Source organism: Ptychodera flava, chromosome 21 (genome assembly GCF_041260155.1).
Source record: "Ptychodera flava strain L36383 chromosome 21, AS_Pfla_20210202, whole genome shotgun sequence".
Taxonomy (NCBI): Eukaryota; Metazoa; Hemichordata; class Enteropneusta; family Ptychoderidae; genus Ptychodera; species Ptychodera flava.
Genome location: NC_091948.1, coordinates 5381397 through 5395000, shown reverse-complemented (window position 1 = coordinate 5395000; position 13604 = coordinate 5381397). Strand labels below are relative to the sequence as shown.

Below are 13604 nucleotides of genomic sequence, written 5' to 3'. Positions count from 1 at the left end.
TACAGAGGATGTTTAGTAAACAGTTAGATAACGTTATTCATCATTTATTATTTATTTTGATAAATTTCATCTTCCTCGTCCTGTTTTTCTCATTTGTAAATTTGAGGCTACGAAATATTTCAAGTGCTATGACGAGAACGAGGTCGAGCCAAATGAGTCATAGCACAGTATTTGAAAACAGTGGAGTTTTATACTGTTAAGGTAGGCACCACACGAATTGAAACACCGAAACTTCTGGTTAAACTTTCTGCGCAGAAAGCTTTCGAGAATTTTCTCACCAAATCAAGAATAAAAATCATGGGACGCCTCGAAAATTCTAGTACTAGAGAAAAGAATTAGCCAATATTAACGGTATTTGAAATTCAAAATGGTTGTAGACCAGATAGGTATTTGGAAAGGGTTTTGGGTTCAAATATCTATCCCAGGGGCGCATTCTTCTTTAAACCTACTGTCTGCTCTGTACCAGACCTTCCGCACTTCGAGCTTTTATTGTTGACTGAATGTTGAGCCCATAGCGATTCTACAGCCCGGTTCCAAAAGCAGTCGAATTGTAAGTTTCATTTAAATCCGGCTGATACAAATTAGTACTTTGTTGTGGCGAAAAAAAAATGACAAAAGCCGTGGATGATTAAATTTGATTTAACATTTTATGTTTTATATTTTACGGAGAGTCAATAAGAGCTACGAGACGGTAGAATGTGTCAATATTTTTACAATCTCCCCCATTTATATAGATTTCACTGAATCAACTGTGCGATATCCGCTAAGATGAGCCTATCTTCAACTCATACTTTATATTCGAAACTAAACAGACTTTAGAAGAAATGTCAATAATTAAAATGTCTTATGACGTAGTTTCTTGTTTCTGAAACACTCGGCTGTTTTAGTGAGGACTGTCGGAAAATAGTCAGTTGTGGCGTGCCAACCGAGATAGGAGATTACAGCCTTTGTTGAGTGTACAAAATATTATATTCAATCGTACAGTGACCGTTACAGAAACTTTGGAAGGCAGCCAGTGTTTACGTCAGCTCGTCATTGCACAAGGATACAATATGACAATTATATAGTCTTTAGTGCAGTCTGACAATGCTTGCTGACCGCATGAAAGCAAGTTCAGAGTTTCTGAACAGAAAAGATCAATGACGTCATGGCAAGAAACCGCAGCAGGCGCATATCAGACGTCACTCGTCATGTGATCGAGTGCTTTGGTTTCGCTATAGTCACTTCGAGTGTTTTAACACTCCGAACGGCTAGCAGTGCTCGAAGGTCACGTGACCTTGGCCATACCTGATTGTATTTTTCGTATCTATGTTTTACGAAAACAGCCTTACGAGCCTGGCTATACCCACAGGATGCAACTAACTTCTCTTAACAATGTAGAGCAGTTCGTCCATCGAGTCAAAGCAGGTTACAGATGACTCTATCATTATCGTCATTTTCTATTAGTTCCTTGGAGCAGGTATAACATAATTTATTTACCTTGAATGATACCGATTATTCGACCTAATTGATATCTAATTATATGCTCACTTGAACGTATTTGTTGTATAAATTTACAGAGGGTGGCCCTCTTTCATCGTCTTTCTGATTGACGGTTTATTATAATGAAAATACTGTAAGTGGCCAGACTGCCCATTGTTGTAATATTAGTGCATTTCAATTGACATCGGTCTATTAAGGACAACTTGGTAAAATAAAGGTGTCCAATAGTTATTTATGTATTACCGTGAATTGCTTGGTTAGTCTAATTTTCGAAAGAACTTAATTTTGCCAAAGATATAATTTCGAAAATGTTTTATGGACTCAAAATTATAGGAAATTTGGTAATCTTGTCCAATTATCCCAGTGACAATAATGTATTCGAATTGCCGAATTTAGAATTACTGGTACAGTTTCCCTTCAGTGAAAGTCAGCAAGATCTCAATTTGTTATTTTCTATGCCACCATAAAGATTTGATTCCAATGCCGCTGAGAGAAGTGAAGTTTATAAACTAATTTATTACTACTCGCTCATTATTTAGTGGTCGTAATTGGCTGAGACTCACACACGTGATGTAGAACAAAAGGTGATGCAACATGGCTTGGGTGTTATAGCCCTGTCTCAGCACTGATATTGCCGTGTACCGTGCACTAATATAGGCCGCTATGGAATATACCGCTATGCTATGGAATATACCGTTATCGGTATAGACTACTGCTCGTGATAGTACTATTGATGATATTCTCGCCTTTGGCTCGGGCATCATCAATGTTACCGTCATAAGCACCTTCCCTTTGGCGGGTAACAAAATCGTGGTCTTACTGTGCTATCATGTGTTGTTATTTAATTATGTTTCAAGAGAAACATGTCTGAGCTGGTGTTTGGTCCGAAATTTGTTTTGTTTCTCACTATAATTTTATCCTTGACACATATCTGACCGGACATTTGGAAGGAACAATCATGTCGAGTTAGGTGGTGACCGGATGTCGAAGTGGCGATGATAAACAGTGGATAATTCGGTCACGTCTTTCATAGGCGAGCGAGGACACATCCAGCAAGTTATTGTAAACACGTCGACAAACTTTACAGAAGTATGCAATATAATTATGAAGTTTGGTTTAGATATTTATCGCCGTGATATTAAAGTTCAGTTCAATGAACGGAATTATTCCGAAAGAAAACACAGGTGCAGCCAAAGAACAATGCACTTTTAAAGGTGTCCTTATTATGATAAGATATATTGTGCATGCAGGACAAGTAATGTGAACTGACTGGTTATGACTGAAAATTTTTTCAACTTACCCTCCCGCACTCAAACTTAATTTTTTCCCACTCCCCACATATTTTTGCCTGTTTCCCCTCCCCATTGTGAATTTTTGAAGCTTCCCTGCGCTGTGGCGAAAAAACTTGTCGATTTCCCCTGCCCTGAAAAAAATTCCCCTTAAAATTTTATCATTCCCCCTTAGACATGAAGCTCCCCTGCCTTGTGATAAAAAACCTGTCGATTTTCTCCTGTCCCAGTCTTACAAGTAACTACCCCTCTCCTTGTTTTTCCCCAATCCCGGTCCCCAGGCCAATCAACTGATATCTGACATGCCCAACTAAAAAACTTAAAATCTGCTCCCTGCCAGCTAAATATATGTTCCCTGTCTAAGCAAAATTAAAATTTTCCCTGCCCTCAAAAAATTACTCCCGTAATAGCTTTTTCGATGTAGCTCCATTGACTGCACCTCCAATGATCGCGATATTGCGTGACGCATATGCATTTACTTACTATCATAATATTTCGATAAAATATTTCTGATTAGCAATATGCAGTGCTGTGGCATTTCGAATTATGGATGATGCAACAGTTTGTAAAACCATCTTCCAAAATGAGTGGACGGCAGACAGAACTATTAAAATATGCAATATTCACGTACCACCTCAACGAAGGCCAAGATTCTACACAGAGCTCGTATACCTTTCGATGTTATATTTATCAGCTTATGTTGATGTTGTAGTTTTCTTGCCATAATTCTTTTTAAATCCCAGATTTTTGTAAAACCCGTGTTTAGTTTCATTTATCAACATATCACAGAGTGATAGCGGATTGAAAGAGTGACAATTATTTAACAGGCAAATGTATTGAAATTATAATTAAAATAAAAAGAAAAAGAGAATGCCAGGGGACTGTCATTTTGATGTTACATTTGATGGTAGAGTATATGGATTAGTTGTTTGTTTGATTTCAATAGTAAATTGGTAGGGCGTAGTCTGCTTATTTTTCTTCGGTTTTTTTTTTATTTTTCGGGAAGGGGGCGGTTTGCCACCCTGTCTAATTTACAATACGGTGTGCTCGGGTCAAACTTATCATACAATAGTTAGGATCAACTGGGCGATTGTTCAGCTGATTGTTTCGAGCACACTTGTCACGGTGTAATTGCATGTATTACGCTACAAAACAATCACTCAAGCCAATTCATATGCCCTGTGGGAGATTTACACCGGCGTCATGTCAGAAAAGGGGGCATGAAGTCATCAGTACGTATGAATGTAAATCGTGTCATTTCCCACTCTAATTCGTTAAAAGTTGTCAATTGTCAATAACTATCCATGTGGAAGAGCATGTGCTATAGTCTGGAAAGCGTAGATCTCTGTGCCTACTGTAAAAACCTAGCGACCTTCGATCTTTGTGGCGGATCTGAACCTTCTAAAATTAGGATCAATAAATCCTAGACAAACTGAAGAAATGTGAGAGAACAATAGGCTGTCTGAAAAGGTGGCATGATATTGCATCATTTCAGTTCACACTGTTCCATCATATCATCCATGAGAAGACGGCGGTCCCTCTCCTGGGTGTACAAGCAGATATGGGACACAAACAAATGAGCGATCAGTGTCTATGGCAAGCATCACTAGGGTATGTGTGTTGCTATGATGCTATTAGCTAGCCGTAAGTGAATCGTCAAGGGTAGATATCTCAGAGAGCTGGTGAAGATTTTCTTGAGGTCAATTAAATTAAAGATACCGAACTTTCTTGCTTGTGTAGAGGAGGGCTTCTAGAGCGGCAGAATATGTACCGAGACACCGCTAAAGTTCACGTGTCAAGCTAGAACACGCGGTGGCGTAAATTCTGACGACACAACTTCGAAAACTGAAACAAACTTCCTTAAATGCATTAAGGCGGAATTGACCACTTTGAACGAGTTTTTACTCTAAAAATCTTACAATTCACCTCTTCCGAAAATTACAGAAAATGCCGTTTTTACATTTTAATTCTCATCAATATTGAATATACCATTTTTAGATTTCACGCACTGAAGAGGAGTAATTTTTGTTCCAATATTTTGTCGTTTACTGACGACAACTTGCTGTTAATGTTTTACTGAGTCTCCCATTTCGTGTGGCGACTCCCAATTTTCATTTTAGATTATGAAAGATATTATTTAAAAACTCATAGAGCAAAGTATGAGAAAAAATGGCTGAGTTGCGTATTACCTTGACTGAGATTAGGTTCACATTAGGGAGCCGTCATTATTTACGGCCTGGGGGTTTGAGGAATTTGAGGGGGTCACTCAAAAAATTGAAAACTTCAAGGGGGTTGTTTAAAATGTGGGGAGGAAGATTGTACCATCGCACACATCAATTTCTCAAAATTTTCGATGCGAGAGGGGGGACACCCCCCCCCCTCTCGTGCTCTCCCCTTAAAATGTTCTAACAGTTTTGCTGGTAAAATCCAAATTGAAAATACCTCTCAGATTGCACCAGACTGCGCCATTGCACACATCAATTTTCACAGGGTTTAGGACAAAACTTAACTGTCGTGAATTTATCCTTTCTTATCACAGAAACATATATTTTAATTGACTTCAGTTCAATAACCATTTTGACATTTAACCTGATCGTATTCAGGCTTTTCATTAGAATTAAGCTGGCATGACTCAAGAAGGTCACAGATTTTCCATTCCTGCATATTCAATTGTCTTCAATCTCTGGCAAACTGAGAACTGTTTTTCACAAAATGTATTGTCATTGTTCGGTTGTTGAATATTGTGACTCAAACACTGATCATGCAAAAAATGTAATAAAAATATCAGTATTTAGTGTTATTTTCAAACAGTTTTACCGACTGCAAAATAAATTGAAACACCTGTCAGATTTCACCATTACACACATCAATTTCTCAAAATTTTCCACACTAGAGGGGGACCCCCTCTCGTGCCCTCCCCCTTGGGGTGTTCTGACAGTTTGAATTTCATTTTAACGGTTTCACCTTTCTCAACCGTCATCAGATAATCGATGATAGTCTAGCAGGGTACATCAGAATTTGAAAGGTCTTTACTATTGCCGTATTTTGTAAATTTCACAAATACATGTACTGGTATTTAAATTTTCTAAGTGGGGTCGGGTCAGTCAAAATTTCAGAGTTGGAGAGGGGGATTACTCAAATTCATCATGGTTGGCAGGGGGTTACTCGAAATTTCGGAGTTTCCGATAAAATTTCTCCAACCCCCTCCCAGGCCGTAAATAATGACGGCTCCCTTATACTTCTGCTATGTCGATATCATGCGAGGTATCACTATAAACTCTTTCGGTTTATAGTTCTCGGTGGTACAGAATCTTCCGTATCCCTGCCGCCTGGTGAATCTGATACGATAAACCGTTACGTCATCGATTGTAAGAGTGACACTGGCGATATACATGTATTTCGATGAACGAGTTGATATAACAGTATACAGCAGGGGTTTATACATAGGGCTCTGGGGAACATTGTATCTTCTGTTCAGTAAACGCCTCATCATTGTAGTATAATCGATTAATTGCAATCTGCGATCAACAGATGACACTAGTCATTTACAAAAACAGGGCGACAGTGCAGTCTTTTAAATTATCCAAAAATGCTAATTGTTTCGGAAAATGCGATGACTGGTAGTAGCTAATGTTCGAAAACGCAAATCACTGCCATCAACTCTCAAACTTGGACCTACTCCATGTGCCATCGTCAATTCTTTCATTTTAATCATTTTCTGAGTAGTAAAATGTCATGACATTTTCATATTCAGTTACCCCTATGCCGCGTTGATTGCTAGAGGGCATCTCTTGTTTCTTGGATGTTTTTAACAAGATAGGTGAGAAGCGTCAGGCGAATATTTCAATGTATTTTCAAGAACCAGTGAATTTCACAAATGATATGGCGAGTCAGACATTGAATGCCTGGTCATTGCAAGTACCCCTGGCACAGAGAAAAACACCAAACAGATGAACCAACGACACAATTCAAAATAAAACAAAAACACAGTCACTCATTGTTATGTTAATAATTGCAATATCAGAGTGTTTGTAGCTGATTTAAGTCATTTTTGAATAAAAATCAAAATTGACACCAGCAGAGGAACAGTTCTTTAATCTTTAATCAGTCTACTGTTCCTTCACGTCCGACACAATTCTGATATGTAACATATTGTATGTGTGCTGCTATTGTTGCAGTATGAAGTACAATCAGAATGTGTGTGGGTGAGTCGCGTACGATTTGTCGTTGAGTGGTTAACGACAGTTAATCAGAAATGTTTAAAGTCCATTGGATGACAATTTATTATAGATATCAAACGTCTCCTTCTTCAGTTTAAATTTTCTCTTTTGCTATATCAAAAGTAAAAACAAGATTGGGACTTATTTTGGAGAATTGGATATTGTAGTAATGTTGGTTTAATCAGCAAATTGAAGCTCATCTTCTTTTCTTTTTTTCCAAATTCATTTGTTTTATGAATAATTTGTATATTGCAACTTTCAACCAGAGGGCACCTAACAGTTTTAATAAATTTGAACAATTAAAAGATCCTACTCTCCATATTAGTTCCAATTGTGTTTAGAATTGAATTTAGCTCCCACCTTGTGAAAACTTTTGCCCAAGACTGGCTCACTCGCTACCTGTTTCGACAAGCATGTCTGACTGTGGTGTCATTTTAGTCAAATTTTAAATTTGCTTTTCTGACAACACGAAATAGCATAAGAAATTAAAATCTACCCGATCAAAATTCCTGAACACAAAAACAGGTTCATCAGCTCGCTGACAACGTCAGAAAAGACCTTACGCTTTACCCAAGCGTCGTGCTAGTGAAACAGTAAATCTTGATCGCATAAAATATAACTCACTCTCTTTTTCGGGGCCAAAGGTCAACGTACCTGTTCCGACATCGACTTGTAAACGTCGTCCAATGCAAACAATAATTTGTTGATGATGTCAAAGGTCAATCGGGTTAATTTACATTTACCCTAGCGTCGGCGATAACAACGCGGGTATTTTGGATGACTCACTTCAATGGCTGTGTACGATTATTTGTGGAACCCTAATGAACATGAACTATATCTGTCTTTCTTTACTTGATTGAGGAATTACAGTAGCGGGTAAAGTTTGTGCGTGTTTTGGAAGATATATACTACCTCCATGTATCGACCGACAGCCGATAGTAGAATATTGTTTTACTTTTAGCTGAAAGAGCGATGACCCAGAAACAAATTTATCAATCCTACCCTCTCGAAAAATGGACTAATCCAGCAAAAGTGTCCCATGTGTTGACAGACGCGCAGCGAACAGAAACGCTAGGATTGAGAGTACCATGGAAATTGACAAATGTGTTTATGAAAACACAAAGGTAAAAAATAGCATTTGCTCTTTACTTCCGTTGTTGACATGGTGGGTGAAAGTTAATTGGACTTTCATTGAGCATATCTTGCCTTGGACAGTGCGTGGTGCACAGTACGCGATACACCTTAAAGTACCTGACGAAATGGTACAGTAACGGGTCCTGGTACAAACCCGTACGGGGTCGAATACACCTGAATGCAGTATTATAAATTTTCATTTCAAAATAACTTTTTATGGCTTTTTTATAATTTTTACGTGAAAGGGATCACAGTACGGTCATTCGGGTCACGAAAACAAATTTATACATTTTTTACATCTTGGCACCATTTTCTTAAAATATGTATCACTGTATTAATGGAGCTGCAATGACCTATATCTATTAGCGTTCTTTCTTTCTTTCTTTCTTTCTTTCTTTCTTTCTTTCTTTCTTTCTGTCTGTCTGTCTGTCTGTTTCACTCCTCTCTTTTTGTCTCTCTGAATCTGATACTGTCTGTCTGTCTATCTCAATCTGTCTCTGTGTATCTCCGTCTGTCTGTCTCTCTCTCTGTGTCTGCCTGTCTCCTCTCTCTCTTGCTCTCTCTCTCTCTCTCTCTCTCTCTCTCTCTCTCTCTCTCTCTCTCTCTCTCTCTCTCTCTCTCTCTCTCAACCTTTGTCTCTCTTCTTTGTCTTCCTCGTCTCCCTAGGCCCATTTCTCATAAAACTCGCGATGTTATTTCTATTCCTTTGTTTATCTTGGCCTGCATGCAACACGTCTTCCTTAGTTTTTCGTGTTTCTATGTCTATCTGTCTGTCTGTCATTATATCTATCTCCCCAAATACCTTGTCTGTTTCACTGTCTGTATTTTGTGTGCCGGTATTTCTGTAACTCAGGCCTTCGTCTTCCTTAATTCTCTCTTGAGACGTAAATCTATCATTTCGCAGTTCGATGTCAAAACTTTCAACGCATTTTTACAATTAAGATATCAAAACACCAAGAAGCTTAGAAACTTATTGTTGATCGCTAAGGGTGGTAACTCGTTTGGAGGGGAAGTAATGTTGAATTTAGAAAGATGATATTCTTTTAAAGTTTCAACACGATTTCGTTGTTATTATAACACTCGATTCGACAATGCAACTATATAACTACTATTTTGGATGATATAATGTTCATTTCGATAAAAGTAACATGTGCCTACGACACAGCTCAGCACAATATTACATTGTCATCAGCCAGTGAAATTCACGAGCAAGAAAGTTTCATAACTCATGGACAGTAGGGGGTAGCAGAAATTTTGATGATTTCTTTTCGCTATTTTTTTTTTTAACATCAACGATAATGTATGGTCCTACTCCCCAAAGTGCTTGAGAAACATAGTATTCAGCTTGTCAACTCAGCCAGTATGTATAAAAACTTTGATGCAATTATTGCCTATGTGAAGTCTGGCCCGGGCTAGAATTACAGCTAGATACCGGCCATATAATGTCGTGAAAGGTGTCGACCAACCCAGGTCCAATACCATGAACATTACCTCTGTCAGTTCTTGTAAGATGTATAGAATTAGCTGAGTCCGCCAACTCTATTTTTTCGCCCTTGACCTTAAAAAACATCGATTCAAGGTATTTCGAAAATGCCAGCGGTTCCGAAAATTATGACAACCAACGGCTGTAAGTGTATACACTTCTAATCCTATGTAGACAAAATTAATGGTATCATAAATTTCGAACTCCAATATCGGGGTTGATGTAACCCCAGCCCGATTGCTAGCTTTCTTCTAGCTGAGTTTGGTGTTACACTTGCGGCTTGAAAATCCAAAACTCACTTTTAGCGCAGTTGCTCTGTATGTTGTCTTGTAAGTCGTGCAACGCATGCGATAGCATGTATATGCGTGTGTGTTGGAGGGTAACATTCTGTACAGCTGGTACCTGTCGTGACACTTTCTTCAACACTTTGCTTTATCAGAAGTAAATCAAATCGTTTATGGGTCACTTTGTTTGCAATTCGAACTCTTGTAACTAATAAAATGTGTCACAAACAACCACTTTTGGTCGTATTTATGAGTTTAATGCACGTAATCAGGTATCCCGAAACACGAGCTAAACACGCAAGTTATTAGGTCGATCAAAAAGTCACAGAACGGCATAATTCTGTAGTATTCTTTGAACCTTAATTTCTTTTCTTAAGCAAAGAGCTTTGTCCCTTTTTAGATATGTATCATCAACAGAAGTTTGCTACTTTCAAGTTAGTTAATGTGATTTGAAATCATTCATCTGGTCATTTTCTTTGTCAGGAAACTGACAATGTACAAGCATTCTGTATTCTGTACGCTTTACTAACACTGCAGACTTCAAAGATATCATTTTTCTGTATGTCTGTCTAATAGATTTGCTTGTTTGTTTCTTTGTTTGTTGTATGCCATTTTTAAACACACCAGGCGCTATTTCGGGCCAAGATGGAGAGAGTCTGCATGCCTTTGAGACGTGGCTTTTTTCTGAGAAATTTAAAACCCAGGATGACACACGTTTCTATATACTAAAAGCGAGTCTTCATGTTTTCTTAGCTGCAGGAGACAAGATGCGTCATTGGCTGTTTTACTTTTGTATTAAACCTGACGATTTCATTTTATCAGAGAGTTAACACAACAAAAGGCAGCCATTTTGAAACGTTTGTAAACTTCAGAGAGTTTCAATCTCTGGTGCAAAATTTTGAATGGTAACTTCAAAATTTTCTCCTCTGATCTTGGAGGAATTTGTTTAGAATTTCTTCTGGGTATAGTATCTGCGCAAATTTGACCATCCAGCAGTGAGACAATTCAACCATTAAGAAATGCATGGCTTCTCTGTCAAACACAAGACCAGACTACGGAAAAGAGAATTCGCATATCCGACAGCAAAACGCAACAGGCAGGTTCAGTATTTTGTAGAAAACATTTTCTTCCTTTGATGTTACAACTAGTCTTCTCTTCAGTAACCCTTGACTAATATTGTCATGTTCGAGGGACTAGGTTGTTGTTGCTGCTGTCTGCACAACTGAACAGTTAATACTCGACTCAGAACAGAAAGTTTAATACTTTAGCTCCGACTTTCTTACAGGAAAAATTAAAACCATTCTCTTCCATACGTAAAAATCAGGGTTCATTGTACAATTTCATGAGTAAAAAACTTTCTGAAAATAACGTATAATTGAAATTCAAAATGGCAACTGCATACTTTGTTAACTCTCCTGGTAAAAATATAAATTGTGAATTTTCGTAAAAAAAATCAAAAACAAAAAACAGGATGTGAAAATTTGATTTCCTCATCTGGCTTCAAAACCAGTTAAAATAGTAGCAGAACAGGAAAGCGGTGTAAAACATTTTGTGTTCGAAAAACTGTCCATTGACTTTTCCGCAGAAGTATGAGGAAAAATCTAAAAGTTACAGTAAATATCGCGCCTATGCGATCATAAAACTGTCGACTTGACAAGTAAAGCCTGCCCGGTGAGCATTTTGTAAATGCAGGTGCGGCACAGAAAGAGAAATAGAGCCGATCATGGGCCGCCATCAGTGCGGCAATCTATACATCAACATTGTACAAAATATACAACTACGATTTGTGTCATCAGACACGGTGTTGCTAATTTGTGAAGTGACGATGCTGGAACTTAAATAAGGGGACTACTGTACTTTTAAACCAGACTGATCAGCCGGTGCTAAAGTGAATTTTATAAATCCTTTGGGGCATAGTTTGCAATCGATGCAGACAAGTGTGACACGATCCAGTTTATCTGGTTGAACAAGCACAACAATGAAACGTGGCATAAAGTACCGTAACACCGACTTTTCCGTTGAATTAATGACGTCACATCTTTAGTAAGTCAGTTTAAAGGTATTGCACTTTTAATTAATCGTAAAATTCAGGACAAAATTAATAGCAGGTGTTAAACAGGTGTAAGTTCTTTTAATAACCGGATTTTTGACGCGGATACGACGACCTTTTCCAAAATATAGAACACTGACCCAATATTGGCAAACAAGCCACTGACTGTAAGTGTCCAATTGAATTTGAAGCTTAGCGAGTTACATGGCAGCTTGACGGCCATGTTTCTCAGAGAGTGGCACGTTAAACGAGAGGCAATTGCCCCTTCCTTCTTAAATGAACGTTCATACTACCGAGTTTATAGCCATGAATGTCTACATTTAATATGTGAAGTACACGATATCTTACGAAACGCAGATTTTGTTGACTCAAAAAGAGAGCTATTTGATGTATAGCATACAATATTGCCCCCCCCCCCCCTCTTCCCTTCAAGTTGTACAGACACTTGGGTGAACTCAGGGCGAATGTTAGAATATTATTGTTGAAATGTTAGAATGTTGTTATCAATACTTGAATTTGAATAATTACGTGCACAATTTTAGCCAATTTTGGTGATCACACCACATGCACAGTTAAGCTTAGCTTTTATCGTCCACTGTACAGCAAATATTGTCAAGTTCCTTTCGTGGGTGACATTTCGTCACAAATTCGATGAAGACTGTTTTCGCGAATCCGGACACTACCGACGCCGAGAGGCCAATGTGACCTTGACGACTCGCAATTCATCAGTGCTGCGTTCTTGTCGGTGAAGGATGCAGCAAGGTCGATGAAGGTCACCTAAACTACCTAAAACAATGTTTGCGTCCTTGACACCGACTGCAAGTTAAGCTCAACACTCTTGCCGATGATTTTACAATATCTCGTCAATATGCTACATGGGCAGGCTTCTTTTCAAGGGCAGTAAAATTTATTCAACTGCCCATGGTTTACAGAGGCGATACACTTTCGCGGCAAAAATGCCGCCCTCGAGAGTTCTCGGGCCGATAAACTACATAAAGGCGCATGCCTAAGCATAAGCCCTCTGAAAGGCTACTGCTAAGGTAAACATGGACAAAAACAGAGGCTTGGATCGCATGCAACTCTTTAACCATGACTCTTTTCTTTTAAAGTTGGGGGAGAGGAGGCGAACATGTTTCAGTGGGGGGGACTAGATGAACTAACGGGTGCACAATGTGATCTTAACTTAATTTCAATTGCTGAGTTCACTTACAGTCGTGGTGGGTGGAGGGACAATAGAGGAAGACATTGCCACTATATGTGCTTCAAAAAGAATCATCATGTTCATCATTATTAGACATGGGTACAAACTACTAGATATTCTTTCTGCAATCCAAATCTCAGTACCATACGACGCTCGGAAGGAAAACTTGACGCCGATATTTGCATTTACAGTTACGGATTATTACTCTGCAAACAACCGACAACTTTAGTTTCGCCGAAAAATCTGATAATGTTTTGATATTTTGCTTACTGCCATCATTGAAACATTGAACAAAGCAATTGCCGACTGATTTATCCCCCAATCAGAATTATCAACAATCAATTGAATTTAATGTTAATTACATCATGTAATTTAGTCCTAAGACACTGAGCTAGCCATCGCAAAATGCTACACTGGTATCTTGGAGGAGAGCCATGCCTGTGCATGACATTCGTGAAGTT

At 38.4% G+C, this 13604-nt stretch overlaps 1 protein-coding gene across 2 annotated transcripts in view; it reads right to left on the bottom strand.

Moving 5' to 3' along the window:
* The window catches only part of LOC139121192 (ileal sodium/bile acid cotransporter-like), a 36992-nt gene that overhangs the window by 5017 nt on the left and 18371 nt on the right, over positions 1-13604 (bottom strand). The window lies entirely within an intron of this gene.